This window comes from Sphaerodactylus townsendi, linkage group LG14 (genome assembly GCF_021028975.2).
Source record: "Sphaerodactylus townsendi isolate TG3544 linkage group LG14, MPM_Stown_v2.3, whole genome shotgun sequence".
Taxonomy (NCBI): Eukaryota; Metazoa; Chordata; class Lepidosauria; order Squamata; family Sphaerodactylidae; genus Sphaerodactylus; species Sphaerodactylus townsendi.
The window spans coordinates 29420488-29447085 of NC_059438.1; the positions used below are offsets into that span (position 1 = coordinate 29420488).

A 26598-nucleotide genomic window follows, 5' to 3' on the forward strand; every position below is an offset into this window, starting at 1 on the left:
GGGAAGGAACTGCCAATAGGGTTCTCTCCTCCCCAACCACCCTGTGACCTCGGCACCCGGCCTGGTCTTTATGGCTCTGTGGACCTCACCACTGCTCTGTGGCTTTCAGCTGATCCTAGGAGAAGTGTTTAATAATACTGATGTTTGGATTTGGTTCTAATGGGCCAGCCAGACTGCCTACATTTTTGTCTATTTTAAGCAGTTTCTCTGCAAGCTTACTAAACTTGGCCTCACTTGACAGGCCGTGATGTTCCTGGTTCACACCCTAGCATCTCTGTGACTGTTGCTTAGAACATCTCTTCGATTCAGTGGGAAAAAAGTCCTCCCCAATCGCATGCTCAGAAGCCCAAAGATTTTTAAAAAAAGAAGGGGAAAAATAGTCATACATAACAAAGAAGTATGAAGTAAGTGATGAAAATAAAGGGACATCCTAGACAAAAAGCCTTTCCAGAAGAGGAAGGGAGGAGTAGATCTTCCTGCGCCACCAACTATCGGACTTGGCGGAACCGAGGGAAAAACACATCATCAGTCTGGTTCTTCCTAATGCCAAATTAGCTAACAGCGAAAGCCAGATTTCTGTAAAAATGCATTCACATGCACACACAAAAGCACACACCCTCCCCACAAACCATTGTATTTCTTGATCTCATCAACAACTGAATTAATCATTTGTGGGCAAACAGGCAAAAACTGAATAAAGAGGGTAACTTCGCAAAAGGGAAAAAAAGGCACAGTTGTCTTCAGAAATTTCATAACGGAAGCAGTGTTTGTTGTTGGGGGGGAAAATGGCACAAGCATCTGTTTAATTTCAAAAAGACAAGGTTCCTGAAAGGTCGCAGAGCATGAGAAGTTAATAAAGTTGTTCCTGTATTAGCAGTTGCTAGATTCGGCCCCTTCAATCAGTCTGGCCTGTGGCAGGAAAGAGAAGGCTGAGAGGTTGACTTAAGGAACACTTTGCACACCCGAGGGCAGAAAACTAAAGCATCCAGAGCAGCAGGATGAGCCATTGAAGAACGTTTGGGGTAGAAAAAGCCTTTTGCTTCGTTATGCTGGCCCCCCAAAAAAGATCCAGCTGGCCTCAACAAGGACAGAGCTTTTACTGCCCTGGCCCCTACCTGGTGGAACAGGCTCCTTAAGGGGACCAGGGCCCTGGGGGACCTGCAGAGTTTCTGCAGGGCCTGCAAAACGGACCTGTTCTTCCAGGCTTCTGGCCAGCCGGGGTGACCATCAGACCCTCATACCACCTAGGTCTCCCGTGGGCGGGAATAGGGTTGGGATAAGTCGCCATTAGGGAAATTTAAATTGTTTAAATTCTGTGAATTTAAAATTGTTATTAGATTGTTTTACTGCTATTATTATATTTGATATGGATGTACACCGCCCTGAGCCCTCCGGGAAAGGGCGGTCTAAAAATGGAATTAACAACAACAACAACAACAAAAACAACAATAATATTTTGGACTTGCTATTTTCTGTGTGTTACTGCACACCTAGGGTGACCTGCTCCAGGTTTGAGAAGATTGGGAGCAGGGGGAAAAACCGGACTTAAATGGGGTATAATGCTGTCGAGTTCATCTTTCAAAGCAGCCATTTTACCCGGGGGAACTATTGCCTGGAGATCAGTTGTAATAGCCAGAGATCTCCAGCCATCACCTGGAGGTTGGCAACACTATCCACACCATTTGCTGAGCTTGGTCAGTATTCAGAGTGCCCTTTTTGAACAACACTGAGGATCCTGCCTCTTCAAATGTTTCTATTTTCATAGCAATTATTATTTAATGACAACAATTATTTGATTACAATTATTTAATTATACCAATGAATAAAGTTGCGGATTTTTGATAACTGGAATTGCTTGGATGTTTGCTTTTTGAAGCAATTTAATAACTGCTTGACAAGCCATGGAGATGCTGTCATTTATTGACCTGAATCACCCTCAACTCTCCAACACTTGTTCTTGATGTGTATCTATCTATATGTATGTATTGACAACTGCAGGAGGCCTATAGGGCCAAAACTCACTTGGTCGTGTTCATTGTGATTGTGATATTCATATGTATTATATATTGTACATCAGAGGCATAGATCCAAGGGGGAGGGGGGGTGACGGTGCACCTGGTGCGCACCCCTGTGGGGGTGTGGCGAGGGAGTTCTGGGGGCGTGGTGGGGGGTGTTCCGGGGCGAGGTGGGGGCGGAGGATGCACCGTGGACTGGGCGCTTTCCCTCCTTGTTATGCCTCTGTTATACATTGAGGACTACTTAGTCTGGTGGCTTTCAGTATAGATGCTAAATTCCAGCTCAATGTTTTTAACTTTGTATTTAAAATGTTTAAAATTGAAAACACTGTACAATTAATTGACATACTGGGTTTAATTTGTTTTTATATTGTTTCTGCTCAACCTTCATGATACCTAAGTGAATTTTTTCCCCACATATACTGTTACCCATTCCACATCGTGACTTTTCCCATTGTGGTTTTGATATATCACAGGTAAACATAAGAAATCAAATGAGAAATTTTGGGGAATTTTGCAGAAGCCGCAGACGACATATGCAGGCCAGCAGATGTCACAGAAAAGGTTTAGAAACTCAGAAAGGCATAAAATATATGTATAGTATTGTATAGTATCAACCTATTTTACTTTTTAATACCAAAAAAATACGCAATTTCTTTTTTAAAAGTTAAAAAAAAAGAAAAAGAAAAATTCAGACTTATTCTCTGGTATGAAGGGTGGGTCAAAATGGTTTACAGATTTCCAGATCTTGGGGGGCACCGCCAGTGACGAAGGGAGGGGGAACTGCCCGCACATGCCCTCCCTGCCCTGACACACTCCCTGACACATCCCTGAAACAGCCCAAAATGCCCCGCCCCTGACATGTCCCCAGTCTTGCCTCCCCGCGTGACTGCAATGGCAGCGCCAGGGGCAAGGCACCCCAGATGTCCCCAGTGCAGCTCTGTCTCTGGGCACCGCACGCCCAACCCCAGTGATGTGGAAGGAAATAACTATAACTTAATAATGACTTGACAGAATGTACAATGAAACTAATCACAGTGTGTTGGTAATAGTGCTACCAATATACAATTGCGCATGCCCTACCAATTAAACAGGATTTAATTTAGGATCAAATAATACTTGGTTCTATTGCTGAATGATGCAGAATAATGAATGCTTTTAGTATAGCATCAAGTTTTACTTGATTTAATCATCAAGGGTCTAACTGTGTATAGGATTGCCCTGTAAGTATATTATCAAAAATATGTTTAATTAGAGTACACATTATACAGAATAAAAATGGCTAGTTAAAATCATAGGTTCAGGAAACCAGATCCCGACATACATACTACAAAATCTCACAAATTAACGACACAGGTATCATTGCAATTGATGAACATATCAAATGACCAACACAATCATATGCATTTTAGCCCTTATGGCCTTCCTCACATTGAAAGATACTGACAATTCAATACCAGATTTGAAATGTTTTGAAGATTTTAAGTGTGCAGTGGTTATAGAACAAGGTTTTAGGCCTACTGCAGTCATCCGTTGCAGAACAGACGAGAAAACAACTCTTGGTTTAGATTTATACATCAACTGTTGAATGTGTGTTTTTCAAAATGTTTTATCATTGGCCATTATCCACTGCAGGCTGTTCCCTGGCTTTGCCCCACTCTTGACGTGAAAAATAGTGCCAGAAGTGCTTTTGCTTTCCCCACAGAAAGCGAGAAGCACACACGGGGCAAGAAGAAACATGTCAGGAGTCAAGACAAGAAATCTTGCCCTGACGTGCCTCCTCCCTTGGTGTGCCACAATGAGGAAGCACACTGGGATAAAATGTCTTGCTCCGACGTGCTTCCAGTCACACTGTCCACCAGAGCGCCGGTGAAGAATTGGCCATTTACTACTGAGGAAGACTGTAAGGGCTGAAACATGCGTGGTTGTGTTCGTGGTCTGATATATTCATCAATTGTAATGACATCTGTGCTGTTATTTGTGAGATTTATGTAAAATATATGTTGGATCTGTATTCTAGAACCTATGTTTCGAACGTGCATTTTTTCCTGTATAGTACATAAACTAATTATATATATATTGTGGATGATATTGTATGGTTGTTAGCTTGATCCTTATAAAAATATTGATATAGTTGGGGCCAAGTTTTTTCTCCCCTTTTCTTTGCATCCATTGCCCTGTAAGCTACATTTTACTCAGAAACAGTCTTTTTGAATTCAGTGGCATTTATTCCCAAATAAATATGCATGAGATGGCAGTTTAAAGTACTAAGAGATCAGTTAGTACTGCCCAATTGTAATCCAAGAAGGTAAATTTGGATTAGTGGAAACAAAGTTAATGACATACTTTTAATATTTTCAAGGTTATTTTCAGGTGTGATAGGAAATGTAAAAGAAAATGTTACATGTAACCTTTTACAACTGTGCAGTATCATTTTTCTTATTAAACTGTAAATTATCTCATGCTTACATTATTATTTTTAAAATACACCTATACTGAGATTTTTATACTTCAAATGTTAGCCAAAAGGTAAATGATTACTTACTGAACGTCCTTTAGTCAGCCGACAGATTTAACATCAATAGTACAGTACAGTAAACCTTTATTAGGCATAAATAATTCTGCATACAGTATGTTTGTATGATAAACCACAATACAACGAGGAATCCAGTACACAATTTAACATCAATGTTAATATTAATCTAGAAAAAGAACTATATTTAACAAAGCCTTGTTACGCTCCTGAGTGATACAGAATCAAATGTGTGTGGATTTCGGCATGATGACCATTTCTGCTTCTCAAATATGTCCTTAAAACAGATTTCTACAAACCCATTTTTCAACACGGGCCAAAAGTTCAGAGATGAATTGATATCTTGGGAAAAAATGTTCTCCTTTCCATGATCAGGCTGCGCTTATCATTAATCGCGTCTCTCTGCAGATTAAATCATGATCTCAAGAACTATTTGGTTCCACCTGTTAGTTGCTACTAAGGCATTTCATGCTCTGGGATTATGTCTCCCACAAGCTGTGACAACTCTATGTAATAATGGGGAAGAGGATCATGGTCCCTTGCATTTCAGCTGTTCCCAGCTGTTGGAACCGACCGTTTCCATGAGTCACATTCAAATCACTAGTCCCGTGTTTCTCCTTCAAAGAGAAGTTTGCTCTGGATACATGACAGCTCTGTTTCTGTGACTTTAATGGCAACCTGACAGGTCAACGTTTAGCAGTTGATTCTTTCCAAATCATCTTTATCTTCGCACTGGGAGGAGTTTCACTTGCACTGTTTATGTGAAAGATGTCTCGAGCTACGAGGAAAGACAAGCTGCAACTATCAATTGATCAAACCGTGGTGGCATTATTTCTTCTCAATGTTAGCAACCCTGACGATTGCCCATGACAATCCTGCCTGTACATTAAATGAAAATTGCTGGAGTGCAAAGACAATTCGGCAATTCTGCAATTCTGTTACTGTTTGCGCTATCACTAAACCACCTTCTTAACATCTCCCTGCTCCAGTGCTTTCAACAACTGTTTCCTCTGCATTCATTAGTGCATGATAAATGGTGAAAAGCTTCACCTGCATGTGTAGTTGCTCTTGCAGGAAAAGAAGCAGACCAGGCCAAACATCTTGCTCCATCACTTGGAACAGTTACTCTTACTAAATGTTTGTACGCTGCCCTGAGCCTGACCTTGGCTGGGGAGGGAAGGATATGTATTTAATAAAAGAAATAAAATAAAACACCTGCCTCTCACAGAGTCATCAAAAGTCTAAAATTTGCAGAGCTGGACCTGGAAGCTCCAGAAAGGAGGCTGTTGTAGCAGCTGCGGATGCTCAAAGACACCTTAGGTTATCTCTCTAATGATCGCTGCCATCATTCTTCCAGAGATAGAAATATATTGATAATGGCAAAATGTTTTGGAAGAGGGGGTGGTGGAATAGTTCTTCCTCTTCTTTGCTGGGTGCTCACACTGAGGTTTCATATATAACCAGGACAGCCTGAGAAGGTAAAACCCTGGAATTTCAAGTCAGAACCTGAGGCCTGTCTTAGAATTTCAGGACCAGGAAAAGCAAAAGCAGAAATATGGCTTTGCTTCCTTGTTCATATTCAAATATATCTTCATTAATGGATTCTTGCATGCCTTCTCTTCCATGCACACCCCTATATACTGCTATCTAATGGAGCCCTGAAAACATGGGTATCATTTAAGAAGGGAAGAGAGAGCTAGCCATCACAGAGGTTTCAAGGCAAAAGGGGAGGAGAGGTGGCTTTGCCATTGCCTTCCTTTGCATGGCAACACCAGTCTCCCTTAGTGGTTTCCCATCCAGGTACAAACCATGGCTGATCTTGGCTAGCTTCTACAGTTTGACAGCCACAGACTATTCTAGCCTAGTCAGGCTGATCACTTTGTATTCCACACTGGAGCTACCCTAGCAACAACCCATCCATAGCTAAGAACTTTAACCATTCAGAGGGTCTCCTTCATTAAGGCACAATGCGACTGAAAAATACTGCATTAAAAAGGGTGTGATTGTCTTACAGCCAAATAGTTCAGCTGCATGTTCAACTCCAAATCAATGAAAATATTATCAAGGATTTTGGAGCTTTTCAAGCCAACATGGACCTCAACAGCTGCAGTTCCTAACAAGGTTTGATAGTAAAACCTTTGTAAAAAGGTTTGATAGTGAGTGTGGAGAACACATTAGGAAGATCAGAGCAAAGCATTGGCTTTTCAATTGCTTTGTGTCATCTGTTCACCTATCAGATTTGATTTCATTAAAACCCTCTTACAGCCTCATTCAAAGGATGCCCCCAATCTGCTTCAGGAGTGGCACACACGCCACACAGGTGGATATGTACTCCCTGAAACACTTACCCTGGCGGAGGGGAGAATCTGGTGGAATGCAGCTGCAGCCCCCCCCCACCACCACCACCAGTGCTGGAATGCTGTGCCAAATGTGGTACCAGCATTCCAGTGCCCCTGCCCCCACTACTGGCTAGCAAAGGAAGGACAGGGGCATGGCTGGGGAATGTTGGCTCCCTCCTAGCTATTCAGCATGCTATGCCAGGAAGCTGGGATTCATACTTACACTACCTTTTTGGGTAGCATAAGTCTGTGAAGCACAACGGGGGTATTTCACCAACTAGGCTGCTGTCACATTTGTGTGCAGTCACCCTCTGTGGCCAGGAAGCCCCTTTGGAAGCAATGGGGTGCTGCGGCTGTGGTGTTGCGGCTGGCCGCCTCAATTTGTGGATGGGGCTGCTCAGCTCTTCACAAAGCAGAAAAAAAATGGCTCTCTCTAAGTAAGGGGTGGGAAATTCTTATTTCTACCATCAGAAATAAAGAGACATGCATTTTGGAATATAATTAATAACTGGCCTTTGTGAGACAACTTTTATACCATCCGGAATCTATCTGAAGTTTGGTGACTGTGTGTGTGTGTGTGTGTGTGTGTGTGTGTGTGTGTGTGTGTGTGTGTGTGTGTGTGTGTGTGTTTACGATTTCGATTTCGAATACCTTTAATGGCATATGAACCGCATATACATCACAAATTTAAAACAAGTTTTACAATTTCAAGCGCATTGAAATAACACCGTTTAAAAATTTAGCCACCGCTTCCAACAGATCAAGGTTGTGGCTATTTAAAAGATATATAACCTTCTGATCATCTGTTATGCCTTCACTTCCGTACAGGGAGGGGATTATATGCTTCTTCCTATCTTTCTCATAAAGGGAACAATTCAACAGCATATGAGATACTGTTTCCACAGAACCCAATGCCACAGGGGCATTTCCTTTCTTTGTGTGGAATACCAAGATGATGTCCCTGGCTAAAGTTGAAGAGGGCAAAGAAGCATTACACCTAGCTAAGGTGATTGCTCTGCGCCACCGGGCCTCAACCAGGAGGTAGAGTACCGAGGCTGCAATTAACCTATCCACCGGTATTCCCAGAGAGATCGAGGGGAACAGGTTTTATTGGCTTCCTCTAGCATCTTGTTGGAACTCTCTATCAAAAAGTCTCTTCTTGATAGCCCCATGAGACCTCCTGCTCTGTTAAGCATCAACAGGGTCCTCTAAGGAAAATACCCAGCTCATTGAGTTTGAAAGCTTCGATTTTTAGCCCACCATTGGGTTGTGGGTGGAGGATGGAATTGCGATCCCTGGGATGTAGTAGATCCCGTTCCTATCTCGATTAGAAACAGATCCTGGCCCAAAACTTGAATGTTCGACACCAGGCCAGAGTTTCCAGGCGATGCTGACCTGTTTCTAAGCCACAGGACCCGGCGTATGGGACAGGGCCATAGGGGCAAGCCAAGGATTTTGCGTACATGAAAGTGCGACTGTATTGGCTTTCAACCTCTCTGCTCCATGCCCCTATCCACGGATGGGAATCCCATAAAGGATTACATGTTGGCTCACTTTGGCATTAAATACTCCTCAATGCCGCGGGGATGTATCCTCTGCCTTTCCCATAAAGGAAGCTGTAGTGATGGCTGGAAGTACTTAATCTAGCGATGGAAATGGCCCGATTCCTATCAGAGATGTCCAGGAGGCCCTATGATGGTGGGTAGGTGAGCCCTTCTAAGGTATTTATAACCGACTGCACCTGCTCAAAGCCCTCACTGTGGCGGCTACCCGCCAGATGGTGGCTTTCCATTTATCGGGTAAATACCACAATTTTTGGATTTATCTAGGTTAGAGTTGCAAATCGGTTGAGTCGATGCGAAGTATTCTGTCCCAGCAGCTTCTAGGGCTCTCTCTTAGTCCAACTCTTGTACGGTGAAAGTACAACTGCATCATCGGCAAACAGAAACGAGCAGGGGTATAGAAGTTCCCAGAGACCCGGGGAGTTAGGACGCTATGTACTTATGGGCCTCACCGGTAGTGAGGAAGCTAGATCGTGTAATAAAAGAGCTTAAAGAGTGTAGGGGCCATCACGCGACGACCTTGTTGTTTCGACAATCCTTTAGTAACTTCAGGAATTTGTGGGGTTAACAATCGCCTTTATGTTTGCATCTCACATGGCAGTAAGGTATTTTGTGTTGCAGAGATCTTGATTAATTCGAAAGCAACCTTGACTCCTATATGCACCTTGGCTCAACTGAGTTTTCCTCTCCAAGAGAATCTCTCTATTCAATAGAATCGAATGCACGCTCAGGAGGAGATCGATAAAGGCTGCATACAAGGGGCTCTTTTTCCTCTTGTATTTGGAATTATCGTAACCAGCTTAACACCAGGCGAGTGGGTCAAGGGTTGATTCTTGCCCCTTTGGAATCCAATCCATGTTCCTTCCCTATGACATTTCTATCAACAAAATCCAATCACGGGTGGGCTAATTTCCCAAGGAGGTATTTTGGCATAGCAGTTTGCCCAGAACTGAAAGTAGACTGATCGGGAATCTATAATTGAGAGGAACTACGGCAGGGTCCCCTTCTTATAAGATAGGGATGATACCTGAATGAGTTCCACACAGTGGGGATTCCTACTCCTGTCATTTGGGTTAACTGGTGTTAAACAATTGTGCCAGCCTATAGGGTGAGCTCACTCATTTCCCTGAATACCCATATAAACGAAGCTCCCTGGGTAAAAGAGTATCCAGGAGGCGAGCAAAGCTTTACCTTCCACCATTTAAGCTTGACTTATAAGTTTCCCCAATCTCAAGGGGGGGGGGGGGATCACTGGGGCCAGGGGTTATCAGAAGGTAACACTTGGGCCAGAGAGAGGAATCAGATAAGATTCTGGCCCTCCCCATTGTTTCTAAAAATACTCATACCATTGCGTTCTTGAGAATAACTGGAAGGAAGGCTACTATTCCTCCTCTAAGCCCACCAGTGACTATTTTCCAGAGAATCTTCTGGAGTCATTGTCTCATGTATTGATTAGAATCAGGGCTTTCCAACTTTGGAATCAATTGCCTCTTCTATTTGGTTAGTCCTTAATTCGCGATGCTAATTGGGATTTTTAATGTAGGAAGTAAATTGCTTGGGCAGAGCTATCCCATTTTTGGATTTTGCTATGTTTTTATAAATTTCCCGCAGTGAGTGTTTTTTCATGAAGCCATACTCCTACAGAAAGCCAGAATTCCCTAAACACTGCATGGAGATTTCATTGGAACGAGGTCATATAATACTTGTGTTGAGACTGTTGGATTAATTCCTTGATTTTTTTTGTGATCTATTATCAAGCTTTAAAGTACCGTCTCTTTCTGCCGGAGGGAAACTTACTTAACATATCCAGCCTCAAACCTTGCTAAATCAGCTCATGGGAGCTGAGAGAAGCATCATCGGTGCCTAATTTTATACTCCAATGCCTCCAGACCATCTAGCTCACCAGATGGGAAGTAAGTGAATTTAGCGAACTCCCTTCTAACTGCCATTGCTGAGGATGAAGAAGAGTTTTAAATTAGAAGTATAACTGAAAGAGGCAGATGATCGCATTAAACCCGATAGGTGGAACAATACCTGGAAGTCACCTACATATTCAAAAGGTTGGGAGATATTAAAATATAATCAAATCACACTGCTCCACACTTCCTCACTAACAAAGGTTGTCTCCTCCAGCTACTCAAATTGAAGGAAAGTCCATTTAACTCAATGCACAAATTCTGTCTCGTATCAGCTAAGAAGATTAATTCTTTTCCCAGCTTATCCAGTTTGAGTTAATTATCTTTTGAGGAGACCTACTGGGAAGTGAAAAAAAAAAACCAGGGGAAGGGGTTTTCGAGGAGTTCAAACCCCACTGATGTAAACCAGGGCAGACTTCGTTACCCACCTCCAATTCGCGCATTGGAGGTCACCACGCCACCACTCATTTGACCGCCCATAGGATGTAGTTGAACACCAAATTCAGGCTAACTAAGTAGTCTATGATGCACAACCAATGTGAATGAGATCTTTGTTTCGGCTGTCCACCCTAGGGGAAGGTAGATGATTTACCACTAGGAGGGGGGGAAATCAAGCCCTCACCATGCTAGGGCACACAGCCTGTGCTAAACCCCATGGTTTGCATACTGAAGTAACTCCGTGATCCAGGAGGTTCAAGTTCTTTAAGCTACCTAAGATTGCCAAACCCGCCTGAATGTCTTCCCATCTTGTTAGGTTTATGAGCGGGAGAAGACAGTAGCCGATATCCTTGGACTGCAATAGGGAGAGGGGTCCAAGTTTCTTGAAGCAGAAGTATATTAAAAACTTTAAGAAATGTTAAGAAATCGGGATTATTGGCCTTGTTCTTCCAACCCGCTATATTCCAAGAAAGGAGGCTAAAAGATGTATTGGAGTCAGATGTTTGCAATCTCAGTCAATCTGCCTCGTTTAGTTGGTCCAACACCCCATTACTATCAAGAAATACACACCCATTGCGAGAATCCCTCCCCTCAGTGCGGTTGTTCTTTGCTGCCGTCTGAGGGGTCGGATCATTGGGTACCAGCTCAAAATCTGGTTCTAATATACGGTCTTCCAATGCTGCGCACTCCATGAGTTCTTGTGCCCAGGATATGCCTTCCGAAGGTCTAGTCATTATTTGGCCAATTACTCTTGTGGAGTGTTTGTTGATCTCATAATCTTCTATTTGAATGGTTGCATTTGGTGCAGTACACTTGGATACTGTATAATTGTCAATGCGTGTTTTTTCCAGGGACCCTTTGCTACTATGCTTCTTGCATTGAAGCTCCTCGAGGTCCAGATCAATTAGATTGCGTGGTTCTAACTGGCTAAGGAATTGTCTTTGAGGGCTTAGCATCAGGGGCTGCTCCGATCTTATCTGCAGGTCCTCTCCTGGAACTACTTGCCCTTTGGTCTCCGTTGCATTGTCAGCTTCCCATGCTTCTCCAGATCTGGTTGGTGTATAGTCTCCATCGCATGCACTTGCAGGAATCCTATTTCCCTTTACTGGTAGCGTCTCGATCTGCTTTTCCATTGGGTCCCTTCCCCTTGAGATGTAACTTTTACATTTAGCCAGACTCTCTTTGAGTAAGACCAGTCGATCAGGGATTGATATGCCGTTTGGCTCTTGCAGGATATCTGGTGTTGTCATGTCCTCCACAATGCTGTGTGTTTAATGAGCCTTTCATAGCAGATATTGAGAGTACAGATCTGGATTTGTCGGCCACAAAACTCTAGAACCCTGGTAAGACAATGGCCCTTCTAATAAAATAAAGGCTGCCAGAAAATTTCCTGGTCTGAACTATATACCTGCTGATCTCCACCCTTACTGTACAAAATTCTATAATTCAGGGATTAAACCTCCTTCCTAGAAATATGGTGCCCATATATAAAAAGAGATCTACAGCTGATCCTTAAAATTACCAACCTATTTGTTTATTATCATCAGTTGGAAAGGTATATGCAGCTTTTCTGAACTCCAGGTTTACAGAACAGGTAGAAACAGAATCTATTCAGAGTCCCAAACAGGCAGGTTTTAAAAGGGGTGCTTCTGCCCTTGGCCATTGTCTGACAGTACATCATTTAGCTGACAAATATTCTTCTTTTTCAGATGGCTACCTTTATATACAATGTATGGATTTAAGAACTGCATTTGATTCCGTTCCAAGGCACCGACTTACGGCTAAACTGGTTAAATCTACAATCAACAAAAAAACTTCCGTGGACCGTGGGTAATCATTAAAACCTTACATGATCAGCTGTGACTTGATGGTGTGTGGGTGTGTGCGTGCGTGCGTGCACACACATATGCACGCAGAGGGGTTTTTCAGGCCAAGAGACTGTACAGCATCTGCCAGTTCAATCATGTCTTATGTTGCTTTAACAGTAGATTTAATAGAAAGAGAATGGAAAGAACCTTCTCTGAACTGCTACTGCAGGTGCTCCCACACAAGTACATTCCATGGGAAGGCAATCTTAGCCTTTGAATTGGACTCATATTCCACCTTGTCTCAGCAGCCTAGAGTGGATAAAATATCTCTGATCTGCAGCCTCTTACTCTTAGAGTTGCTGCCTTGGATTTTAGTGCTGCCTGAAGCAGAATGTCTAAGATGGCAGCATTCCCACACCCAATAAGAACATCAACTAGGACAATGACCCACAGGTCAGCAATCATGATTTAGCTGGTGATAAATAATGACTTTGACTTGGTTGATGATGAAGTGCTAATGCAAGTCAGGAAGTTGTAAAGGTCTATGAGAAGACAGCACAAAGAAAGTATATAGCAAACCCTGCTCTGTACCCTCAACTGCAGAGTAGTGTCTAGAGGTGTTTGTGGTGGTAGCAATTTGCCTTTGAAATGCCTGCTCCCCAAAATGCCCAATCCTTGAGTCTCAACTCTCATCTGAAGGCTACCTTCAGGGACCAGGTCAAAACATTTATTTAACCTGCAGAGCAGAGACTAGAGGTATTTGGGGTTTTGGGGTGATAGCCATTTGCCTTTGAAATGCCCACTCCCTCAAATGCCCAGTCCTTGACCCTCATCTAATGGCTACCTTTAGGCACCAGGTAAAAATGTTTCTTTTCACCCAGGCTTTTAACTAAGGAGGTCCATCTTTTTAGTGTTTTATGGTCTGCTCCAAGCTTTGAGGACTGGTTTATCAATATAATTTTAGACGACTGTTTATTTTATGTTGTTTGCATAGTCCAGCAGGATTTTTAGTGATCTGGTTTTATTGGTTTGGGGTTTTTTTATTGTTTTATTTCCTCGTAGGAACTGTTTTATTGAGTGCCACCTCAAGCAGTTTCTGAAGGGGTGATATACAAATTATCGAAGACTTTCAAGGCTGGATTCAACTGGTTCTGGTGGGTTTTTTGGGCTGTGTGGCCGTGGTCTGGTGGATCTTGTTCATAACGTTTCGCCTGCATCTGTGGCTGGCATCTTCAGAGGTGTATCACAGAGAAAAGTCTGTTTCACACTATGTCTAGTGAGAAGGGAAAGTTTAGTATGGTATATTGTCCAAGTCCCAGGGTGGGAAGCCAATCATTAAGTGTTTGGTGGAACTTGCTATGTAAAGGTGTGGTTAAGTGCATTGTATTGTGGGAGGGATTATCAGTCCCTTTTTTAAAGTACTGGGAGCCAAGCTTTGCTAATTTTCAAAGTCTCTTACTTCTTGTTGAAGTTGTCTTGGTGTTTGTGAATTTCAATAGCCTCCCTGTGCAGTCTGACATAGTAACCTTCTGAATTGTCCAGAGGAGGAACTGCTGAATTTTCTGGACCACCTCAACAGCATCCACCCAAACATCCAATTTACCATGGAAACTGAAAAAGAAGGATGTCTTGGTCTTTTGCAGACCCAACCACCAATTGGGCCACACAGTATACAGAAAACCGACACACACAGACTGGTATCTACATAAAAACTCCAATCACCATCCACGACAGAAAAGGGGCATAATCAAAACTCTGATAGATCGTGCAAAACGAATTTGTGAACCTCGCCTCCTCCCTGATGAAATCAACCATCTAGACTGGCTAATGGCTACTCCACAACAGAAATTTTAAGAGCTTTAAGACCAAGAGAAACCCACAGGACTGAGGAGAAACAGCCCACCACAGGAAAAAATATTTCTACCATACATCAAGGCAATCACAGATCAAATGGAGAAACTGATGAAAAAGCTTTACCTACAAACCATCTGCAAACCCACCAGGAAAATACAGCAGATGCTATGCTCAGCAAAGGACAAGAGAGACCCCCTCACTTCTGCAGGAGTCTATCGCATACCCTGCAGCTGTAGAAATGTCTACATAGGAACCACAAAACGCAGCATCCAGACTCATATTAAGGAGCACGAAAGACACTATAGGCTTAACCATCCTGAAAAATCTGCAGTTGCAGAACATGTGTTAAACAAAACTGGACATAACATTTTATTTGTAACAGACTTCCCTCTGTGATACACCTCTGAAGATGCCAGCCACAGATGCAGGCAAAACGTTTGGAACAAGATCCACCAGACCACGGGCACACAGTTGAATCCAGCCGAGAAAGCCTTTGACAATACACAGAGATACAAGGTCCATAAGAAAAAATGGAAAGAAGGATGGCTGGGGGCACCTTCTTCAGGGGGTCTGTGAAATCAAGAGGTGGAACATTAGGTTCCCTGAAATTTTGGGGCCATTTATTGTATAATTTAGAGCAAAGCTCAGCAAATTTTTGTCCTTAAAGTGCTAAACTCAATCAAAATTCAGAGCCAGAGATCAACAGTCAGTTAAAAAGAGCTAATTTGCATCACTGAAAAAATATCTAGTTTAACTTTTCTAATAATTGATTAATTTACAATAGAATTTCTGCATCCCAGACACTGATAATTATTAGTCACTTATTTAGAAACAGCACACATGAGCTCTGTCAGTGAATGCACACCGGAGCATCCAGCATGATTATTTTAGTGCACTGGCATAAACTTTTGTGTGTCCTCGGATTTGCACAGGCTTGCACTGAGATGCTTATATTCTTTGTCTGAAGCTTAACTGCTGTGGGAACTTTTTGGCGATGTTACTATACAGGTTAGCTACTTAGGGTCACCATCCTCCAAGTCAGACCTGGAAATCTCCTGGAATTAAAACTGATCTCCAGCTTAAAGTGATCAGTTTCCCTGGAGGAAATGGCAGCTTCAGAGATGAATTCTATGGCACTATATCCCACTAAGTTTATTTTCCTCCCCAAACCCTGCTCTCCCTAGGATTTACCTCCCCCCTCCAAAAAAAATATCCAGGAACTTCCCAGCCTGGAGTTGGCAGCTGAGATGGGCCCCTCGCCTTCCTAACAAACTTGAGGTAGGATGACCCTTTCTGACCAGGCTTGTCAGAATTTCCACCTTTTTTACCAGGGCCTGAGCTACTTCAGATAGTAGCATGAGGTAAAAAAAGCATTTTACTCAGCCCTGATACTTTCCAGAAGGTGGGGGAAGTTCTTTATTATTATTTTCTGACAAACCCCTTCTCAAGGCACACAATAATATAGATGCAGATTCCAACAAAACAGAATTAAAGTTTTATTTAACAGAGAGGAGATGGGAAAGAGAGATAACGGACAAAAGGAATGCAGGCAGGAGAAATATATTTACATATACAGGAGAGCTTGTACATGAGTTTTTGGTTTTCAGGCACAGGTTTATTATCTTTGTTCAATTTCGTTTTGCTTAGATATTACTCAGATATTTCTTGAGATAGTACAGTTCCTTAAGATGGTACTGGCTAATAGACTGTACACGCTGGGTCTAACACGCTGGTACATATACTCAGTTCCCACACTCAGCCTAGACTCAGTCAGAAACCCAACATAATCATAACTCTCTCTCTGAAGGTAACATAAAGCAAAAAGGCAATGCACCAGACTACTAGTTCCAGGAATTCTTCTTCCCTCTCTGAAGATCTATTCCTCCTTGGTTATCTATATGACTCCCTCAGCTTGGGGGCCCTCAATAACCCACCACTAGTTCTCTAGTCTGGGTATTATATTGCTTTCACATAGCACAAGCTTTCATCAGTAGAACCAGTCAGGTTTTCAAACACCCCCTGACTGAACTACTCTGTCACAGAAAATATGTTTAGCTCAGTTAAGGTGGATAGGTCTTTACTCAAGGAACTCCAAAATCCAAAAGCCTCTCAAATGGTTCTGGTCAGGGAGATATCATTCTCCCTCTCTGTGTCATCAAATTGTTAGACCAATCGGAATGTAGGATTGCCCATCCAATCAGGTGGCTTCCCTGTTTCTAAGGTTTATTCCCCACTCTGACTTGTATGACCTGCCTTTTTGAACTCACATTTCCTGCGCAGTCCAACACAGCAGCTCTGGCTATATTCAGCTTCAACTTGCATGCAACTATGATAATTGTCTGTACAAGGACGATGGTTCCAATAAAATACATTCTGCAGTATATTCTTATGATAGACTTGTGAAGAAGTGGGGGATTCATGCAATGTATATTGTTTTCTGGCTCTTGGGATGTCAGTGTCTTGTCTGCTTTTCTCAGATGATAAGTTAATACTGACTTTCCAGATTTTGTTCATAATTTGTGCATGTTGGTCTAAGGATGTGTGTGTCTATTATTGTTGAGACATTTATATTTATATACATATATTTATATACATTGATATACAGAAACACACACACACACCCCATCCAGACAAAACTTGGGCAAAATGCACAGGGATTGTCAAGTCTAATAAAATATTTTGTCCCATTAATCACTTTGTTATTGTTCCTTGTCCTGTGTTCTAATGCAGCCCTCTCTTCTGTACTAATCTAGTATCATAATCTCTCCAACAGGCCGTTACATAAAGATTTTATTATTTATTATTGTGGCTGTGGAACCACAAGTTGCATTCGCTTGATAAATATGCTGCTGTTCATGAACCTGGTGCCGTAAAGTATAAGTAAAAGCAGGACAAATCCTTGCTTTAAGGAGCTCAGCCCCACATAATGGTGGGAAAAGAAGGTACGAGGGTTTGAGCAGAAGTGGAAGGAAGGCAAAGGTAACAAGGGAAGAAATCAAACAACGATGCTCATCCCTTGTTAGAACAAAGCCATAACTTTGTCAATAGCTCCCATGGAAAATAGTTGGGGCCACGGTGGGAGGGGTGAATGGAGTGTGCTTGTCAGCTTAGGAACCCTTCCATTGAAGTCTGTATTTGAACACTTTCCACCCTCACCCCTTTTCCACAACAACCCAGACTGCTTGCAAGAGTACCTGTCAAGACAAAACAAATTGTTTGTGCAGGGACTCCGTTATGACATAACTGCCACTTTGGGAATAGCACCTGCTTATTAGCAGTTGCAAGTATGAGAAGGAGTGGGAGAACCCATTCGCACACGCATAGGAGTGCACTGATAAAGCACTTTTTTTTTTAAAAGGGAGGTGCCTTTCAAATATGTTTCATTTCCCTACCCCCAGTTACTTTGGTGACAGGGAAATAGGCTTCAGTACGTTATGCTTCTCTAAAAAGATGCCAGGTTTACGATTCTGAACAGTTATCTCTTTGTCACAGAATCCGAGACCAAAAGAGGGTCATCTGAATCACTGGGTCCTCCCCTTTTTCTTCTTCTTGTGAAGCAGAATATCTCTAGTATTACCATGGGTTTCGAGTGCCATTAATCTACCAAAGAGTGAAGGAGCTGGTTTTTATACCCTGCTTTTCTCTATCTTTAAGAAATCTCAAAGCAGCTTACAATTGCCTTGCCTTCCCCTCCCTGCAACAGACACCTTGTGAGGTAGGTGAGGCCAAGAGAGTTTAGAGAGAGAACCTGGTCACCTAGCAGGTTTCATATGGAGGAGTAGAGAATCAAACCCACAGGGGCGCAGCTATGTAAGATGGTGCCCAGGGCTCGCCCTGGGTGCTGCCATTCCTCCCTACAGCTGCACCTCAACCTTTCAATTGTGCCCCACCCCACTTAGAGTTCGGGGCAGTGGTGCAGTTGAATGCCAGCCAGCATGGCTTGCCCAGCCCCCAAACTCTACGTGGAGTTTGAGAGCAGCGCAGGATGCTTGATGATGACCTCAGCTCACCTGGGTCCAGCTTTAAACTGCAGGCTTCCAGACCGCAGTTTAAAGCTCGACTCAAGCCTTGCAGAGGCCAGGATCAAACTGAACAGCTGGGCTGACTGGCGGCACCTTTATACTGCTGTCTGGTGGTGCCCTCCCAGCCTCCATCTGAATGGAAGTGGAGCTTGGGAAACGAAGCCAACAGTATAAAGCTGGAAAACAAAATATACTCCTGCAAAGCCAACAGTAAATCCAACAATACAAAGCTGGATTACAGATAGTTAGTTTATTTATTTACGGTTAACAACCAGTAAAACAATCATTCATAAAAAGCCAAATTACAGATTAAGAACATAAGAATGAGCCTGCTGGATCAAACCAGAGTCCATCTAGTCCAGCACTCTGCTACTCGCAGTGGCCCACCAGGTGCCCTTGGGAGCTCATGTGCAGGATGTGAAAGCAATGGCCTTCTGCTGCTGCTGCTGCTCCCGAGCACTTGGTCTGCTAAGGCATTTGCAATCTCAGATCAAGGAGGATCAAGACTGGTAGCCATAGATCGACTTCTCCTCCATAAATCTGTCCAAGCCCTTTTTAAAGCTATCCAGGTTAGTGGCCATCACCACAAAGAAATAAGAAAGTTAAAATATAACATAGAACTTATTTTAACATTCCTCTATAAACATTAAGATAAACTTGCCCTTCTCTCCATCAGTTGGTTTGTCCTTTTTAAATATTTTTTTCATTTTCTTAGCATACAACAAGAATAAAAATCAAAACAAACAAACACTTTCACACCCCACCATATCAATACAAAACAAGAATGTGAAATACAAAAAAGGACAATAACCAAATAATGACTTCCCGCTATCTCATTATTGAATTCTAATCCATTCTAGGCTCATGCATCTATTTTTTTTAACAAAAAATGGAACAATTTATCAGTACACACTTTATTATTTCTAATATTCCATTTCAGTCTGCTGTTTCCTTTTAGAGCTCAAATCCTGCAATTATTTCTCTTCTATCGTATTTTTTCAATAGGGAGTCCGTAAAAGGTTTCCTGTTTTCTACAAACTTCTCTACATTACTGTCCTTCAATAAGACTGTTCATTTTGCTGTTTCTGAATATTCTGTGTCTTTCAATTGGTTTGTCAAGGGATTTGGTGCATCTGCCTTCTTTGGTTTACGTTCCCTTGTTTATAACCTTGATTTGCCCTTGTTTTGAATGCTGCCAAGATATAGTGGTCGTTTCCCCACTTACCTGGGTGAGTGGTTGCTGTGCGCTACTCCTAGTGCGCGTCATTTCTGATGTGCACCCAGGCTTCCCCACGACCCCGCGCTGTGTGGGGTCATCAAAAGGCGCCATTTCAAAAGGTGCCAGGAATGTCGCGCGCTGAGGGGGCACAACAGCTGCAGTGTCAGGGCGGCTGCGTTGTTGCCGCCCCTATAATGGGGAGTGCCGGGGGACCCCGCGCTACTTGGCTACAGTAGCGCAGGGCAGAAGGTAAGTGGGAAAACGCCCATGGTGTGTATTGGAATGTTATCAGTTTTCTGGGTTTTATATTATTTTGTATGAATTCTTCAAAGCCGCCTTGAGACCACCTGGGTTAGAGCAGCAACAAAACGGACACATGAAGTAATAAACAAACAAATAAATAAATCTGTCAGTTTTTTTTTAAAAAGGCAGCCACAGACCTCAGGGCAAATGATTTCAGCATCCCAACGGCATGTCGCAAAAGAATGGAGTTATCAGGAGGAAAGGAATGTAATGTTTAATCAGAGTCACTAGTCGGGGTGGAGGATTTGCACTGGGACCACAATCGCAGACTTGATACCGCCATCACTCCCTCCCTTATCAAAGGGTCTCCATTTTGTTATCGTATAAACAGGAAAGTGATTCAGATTCAGCAGCATGCCTTTCTCACACCAACAGCCCTTTGAAAACTCAAAGTCCTGAGTCACAACTTAATCCCACTGCCCCAGTCAGAGCGTAGAAAGTCTTCTTCCTGCCAAAGCACTTCTTAACATGAATAGATCTGGAAAGGTTAATTCCATCAAGTGCCCACTGTCCCTCCAAAGGAAGTCCTCAAAACAATCTCCTCAGCTGCGGCATAAATATAAGATAGGCAAAGAGTAGACAAAGAATTAAGAGTGCGGGGGTCAGAAGTAGTGGGCCGCTCAAGGCATTTTGTTAGCCCAAGCAAGATACACTCATCCTCTCCATGGCCCCTTCCGCACACACAAAATAATGCGTTTTCAAACCACTTTCACAACCGTTTGCTAGTGGATTTTGCCATTCTGCACAGCTTCAAAGAGCACTGAAAGCAGTTTGAAAGTGCATTATTCTGCATGTGCAGCATGAGCCCATGTTTCAAGCCAGAGCAGGGCCAGAAGGTGATGCCCGAGGCTGCTTACAAAATAAAACAGACACTTCAAATATTGAAAGCTCATCAGTAAAATCCAGATTAAACACCAGCCAGGTCATAAAAAGAGATAATTCTTTTCAGACTGAAAAAGTTTTCAAACAGAAAGATTTAGTTTAGCATATAAATTTTCAGACTGAAAGGTTTACTCAAACATGTAATTCAGTATCCCAATGCCATTTGTATTTAAAAATGAAAAAAGGGTTCAGGGTCAAATGCAGTTAGGAGGACAGCAAGAAAGGTGGACACCTAATCCCTTCCCCACTGGTTATGCTGCCCCCCTCCCCCACTGGTTATGCTACCCTTCCCTCCCCCCCCCACTCCTTTGGGATTTCGGGCGTGTGTTTCTTGCCATGTCATATCTGCTACTAAGCTTCCTCTAGAGGCATCCAGCACTGTTCCCTTCCCTTGTCTCCCTGGATTCAATTTACAGATTAATTTCTGCTGAAAACAAAGCCACTGATAATTAAAAAGTGTTTTCAGGAACTGAGTGATGAACATCCTCTGCTGGGCCTCGTTAACTTTCTTTTCCTGCGGCAACGTGGAAAACAAAACAGTAGAGGCACTTTTCCTTGGCTGCTGCCCGCCAGCCAAGTTTGCAGCCGTTCGTGATTCTCTGCTTTCTCACATGCTGAATAATGCACTTTCAATCCACTTTGTCACTGGATTCCACCGTGTGACCTGGCAAACTCCACTTGCAAATGGTTGCAAAAATGCTTTGAAAGTGAACTGAAAATGCATTCATTCATTCATTCATTCATTCATTCATTCATTCATTCATTCATTCATTCATTCATTCATTCATTGGACTTTTTAACCGCCTTCCCCCTAGTGCAGTGGTGGCGAACCTATGGCACAGGTGCCAGAGGTGGCACTCAGAGCCCTTTCTGTGGGCACACGTGCACAGAGTTCATCATGTGGGGGGGCGGAAAATCACCCCCCCCCACACACACACACACACCCCTAGGCTGGCCTGGGCATGATTCTTTACCTGGGAGTAAGCTCAGTTGCTGGCAATGGGGCTTACTTCTGAGTAAGCTCTCCTAGGGTCGTGATTTATCCATTCGAACCATTGCACGGTTGCTTCACCAAGCTTACTTCTGAGTAACACACGCCTTGGAGCCAACTGTTTTTTCTAAACTAAAACCTCAGTATTCAGGTTAAATTGCCGTGTGGGCACTTTGCAATAAATAAGTGGGTTTTGGGTTGCAATTTGGGCACTCGGTCTCAAAAAGATTCGCCATCACTGCCCTAGGGGCTCAGGTTCATTGTTCAGTATATGTGAAAGCAACTGTCGGTACTCCAGGCTCCAAAAATTACACAAAAACTTTTAAACCAAAATAGCACTTTTTTTTGCAGTCATGTCACAACTGACTTATGGTGACCCTGTAGGGTTTTCAAGGGAAGAGATGTTCAGAGGTGGTTTGCCATTGCCTGCCTCTGCCTAGAAATCCTGGATTTCCTTAGTGGTCTCCTATCCAAACAGCCATCAGGGCTGGCTCTGATTGGCTTCTAACTGATGAGATTGGGCTAGTCTGGACTATCCAGGTTAGGGTAAAATACCACATAAAATAATGACACTGTTGCACAGAAAAATATACCCTGGAAAGATAGAGACAAACAATTGCTCTAATAATGAACTAGTCCGTAAAGGATAATTTATTCTGCAAAAGAACAAAGATGTGAAGGTCTGGGAGGAGGACTGGGGAGATTTTGCGGATCACTAAACAAAAAAACTCCTATGAAACATTTCCTCTTTGGGAAGGAGTGAAATTGTTTTTACAAGGTTTTACTTAAAATGTGTGCAATTAATATGTTTCTATAAGATCATCCTCAGCATTCAAGAAGTACTATTGCTATAGATGTATACATGATATTTTCAAGGACGTGTGTAGAGGAGTATGGTTATTTAAGATCCACAGTTAATCTCCTGCAAGGTGGATAGAGTACTGCAGACGTCAGTGTTTTCAGTTTTGCAAAGTTTAACTCAATAACCCATTTTTCTGGATGGAAAAGAAGTTTTGAAACTTGTAAGATATTATGGAGGGAATATTGTGTTAACAAAGGCTGGTACACAAGGCATTGAGCCAATCAGGTGGTCTTTGCCTAGCCCACAACTCTTCTGCCTGCTATTCTTCAGTGTCCAGTTTCTGAAACCTCTGCAGCTTAAGCCACTGACAAGCAGGGTCTTTTCCTGGAGAACATACTTACTTTCTAAACCTACCCCTGGTATAGCTACTGTGGCCCCAGCCTGATCTTACATTAGACAATCGGCTTCTGTTTTATCTGTCATTCGGTCCAGGTAGTTTTTGAGACCAAGATACCTCTCAAGAAATCCCCCCCCCCCCCCCCCCCGAACATAATCTTTGATAAAGTTTGATACCTTTCACTGGCCATAGATGGGTTTTCCTATGGAGATGAGCCAAAAACTAGGGGAGGGAAAATCATTTACGATAAATGCGCTGAAGCGAAGTAAGAGTAATTCTGCTCTCCACAAGGAAATATAAGCTGATCCTTGACCAAGGCAACTACAGGGCACTTCTTTACCTCTGCACTTTAGCAGGGACCCAGTGTTGTCTTGGAAAGATTTCTGGGATGTATGCAAAACCTGACTGTTTTGATTAGCTTGGGCCAAGGGGCTGTGATACTTCTCATTACTGAAGGTCCCCAATAACTAAACAAGAGACAAAAATTGTCAGTGGAAAAAGCAGCAAGAAGATTTTTTATTTTATCTTTTTTAAAAAAACACCCTACTTCCATCTCCTGACTGCTCTGCCTCGCTCGATATGCATTTCATTCACAACAGGATGTAAGTCAATCTTTTTTGAGTAGGTGCCAAAACGCAGCTCAGGTGTCTTCCCTATTATACCTTCGCCATACAGTATAATGATTGAATACAGCAAATCATCCATTTGCGGTTATTAAAGAACACTGCCATTCAAGTTTAACTACTGATGGCCCATGTAGAGTAGCATGAATTGAGGTGCAAGCGTTGAAGTTAGCAGAGCCAGGGAGGGGGAGGGGCTAAGAGCGTGAGATAGGATCTGGGAGACTCAGGGTTACATCCCAACTCATGCCATGGAATCTCACTGGGTGACCTTGGGCCAGTCACACTCTCCCAGTCCAACCAACTGCGCAGGGTTGTTGTGAGAATAAAAGGGATGAAAGAGAATGAGGCCAGCTAATCTGAGTCCCTTTGGGGAGAAAGAAGAAAAAGAAGAAGAGGAGGAGGAGGTGGAATAAAGAGAGAGAGGGAGACGACCAAAGAGTTAAGATCTACCGTGTGCAAGGAGGTACGCACAAAGTGGAGCAGCAGTGGCGTAGTGGTTAAGAGCAGGTGCATTCTAATCTGCAGGAACTGGGTTTGATTCCCTGCTCTGCCCCTTGAGCTGTGGAGGCTTATCTGGGGAATTCAGGAATTAGCCTGTACAATCCCACACACACCAGCTGGGTGACCTGGGCTAGTCACAGCTTTTTGGAGCTCTCTCAGCCCCATCCACCTCACAAGGTGTTTGTTGTGAGGGGGGAAGGAAAAGGAGATTGTAAGTCCCTTTGAGTCTCCTACAGGAGAGAAAGGGGGATATAAATCCATCCTCCTCCTCCTCCTTATTTTTCTTCTGGAGGCTCAGGCTGATTCTGCATGGGCCACAAACAACAGTGTGAAAATGGTGTGAAAATGGTGTAAAAGGGTTTAAAACGGTGTAAAAGGGTTTCTACTGTTTTCACACCGTTTTCACACTGCTGTTTTTGGCCCATGCGGAATCAGCCTCTGAGAGCTGAGAAAGTAGAACTGAAGGTGCTCTATCTGTAAACTGTTAGCTGATTCCCACTGGCTCAACCCCTGCTAAGATTCTTGCAAAGAATTTATTTATTAAAATATTTGTATTCAACCTTCCCTCTTGGCTCCAGGTGCACTACATGTAATAATTAAATTAAACATTACGGATTAAAAACCAAAACCCCAAATACCTCCCCTCTCTAAAAGATGCCTGCTGTTCATAATCCATCAAAAGCCTTGGGTTACAAAGGTTCCCTAGCTTTTGTCTTCTCCTTCCAAGCTAAAGTCTGATGCTCTCAAAGCATTTTCCTTAGGAAATTCCACGGTATCTTTCATACTGTTGAAAATGTACCTTACGACAACTGAATCAATCTACTTTTTTGTGGTGCCAGTGGGTGCAGGCTTGCCGTCATCAGAGTGTCATGAGTTCAAGCTGGGCAGCCCCTCTACCAGTGGCACAGGGGGCACCAAGTTCAGCTTGTTCCAGGGCAGTTCCCTTCCCTGCTGATTGGTGAGGTATGCTCACCTATTATACAGGTATGCTCCACCTATTACACAGTAAGACCAGTGCCACACATGGTTATATACTTGAATGGGAAATATCAGCAAAAGTAGCTTTTTATGAGAGAGCAGAGACCTCCTGACAATTACCCCTGTTCCCTATCGGCACTTCACAGGCTGGCGACAAGGGTGGGGGAGGAATTGGGGGGAAAGGGGGTGGCACACACGCATCACACCAGTGAGCAAAGTCACTTCTGGCAAAAAAAGAGAGAGGAAATGATGTCATCACAACAGGACAATACTCTGCGATTTGCCCAACTGGCCAAATCCTAGAGGGTCATACTGAGGTAATGCCGTCACATACTTTGCCAGAAGTATCGTAACATTCTCTTTTCAAGAAAAGGACCAGAATGGAAAATAAGCAAGCGTTCTCTCTTCTACAACAGAATGGTTAGCATAACAACATGTTCAGACAAGACTTCAAGTAACCTGGAGCTCAAGGCCCCAAATGCTCACAAAATGGAAGTTCAAGGCAAAGTGTACTGGGTGGGCAACTTTATGTTAATGGGCCGTACTGTGAAATATGGTACTTAATACTCAGAATAAATATAATAGGAAATCTCCAGCAATGAGGAACTGGGGACACATGGTCAAATCAGGCCGGACAGCATTTGACCCAGTTCAATTAACCAGCTCAACACTTGGTTTGTCTTCCTCTGTGAGAAAGTGAAATTGGAACCCATGACCTCTGTATCACCGCATCTTTATCATCAGCTTCTAAAATAATGTCCCAGACTTCTGCCAATGACCAAGTCTGCCTTTCTGTCTGTCCAAAAATTGAGTCTCATGGTCAGATTTTGACATCTGGCAACTGATTGACAAACTTCTCCTTTCAAACCACTTCGCTTCAGATACCACCAGAGAAGATGAAGTCAACTGGCTGTGCATGGGGAAACAATTTCCTTTTACTCAGGATTCATCCTCCAAAAAAGACGGCTCCCTTCCAGGAACCATTCTTGTGGCAAAGTTAAGGTCCCTCAGGACAACAGGAAGGATATCTTCTTCTTCTGGGCTATCTCTCCTATTTGCAAATTTGAATACTGTAATCCCAAAATGGCAAGCTGGGCTATCCAAGAATCTGAATCAACAGTAAAACAACGCAATGGATGCTAATTGCACAAACACACCGGATATGAGTCTCACGTTCTTTTCTCTTCCTTTGGAGGTCTACATAATCCTAGATTAAACATTTAAAATTTTCCACAGAGAGAAAATGCCAAAGCCAAAGACGTGTGATTGATACAGTTCTATAGTCTGTAGTTCATTTAACAGCCCATTGGCCATGCACCCATTTTTAAAAACTGTCACAACAAACTGCAAAACATCTACTATACAGTTTTAATTTAGACCATTTAAAAACAACCCTAATCTCACAGTATCTCAAA

At 43.0% G+C, this 26598-nt stretch overlaps 1 protein-coding gene across 1 annotated transcript in view; it reads right to left on the bottom strand.

The window, feature by feature from the left end:
* The window catches only part of ANO2 (anoctamin 2), a 153495-nt gene that overhangs the window by 113542 nt on the left and 13355 nt on the right, over positions 1-26598 (bottom strand). The window lies entirely within an intron of this gene.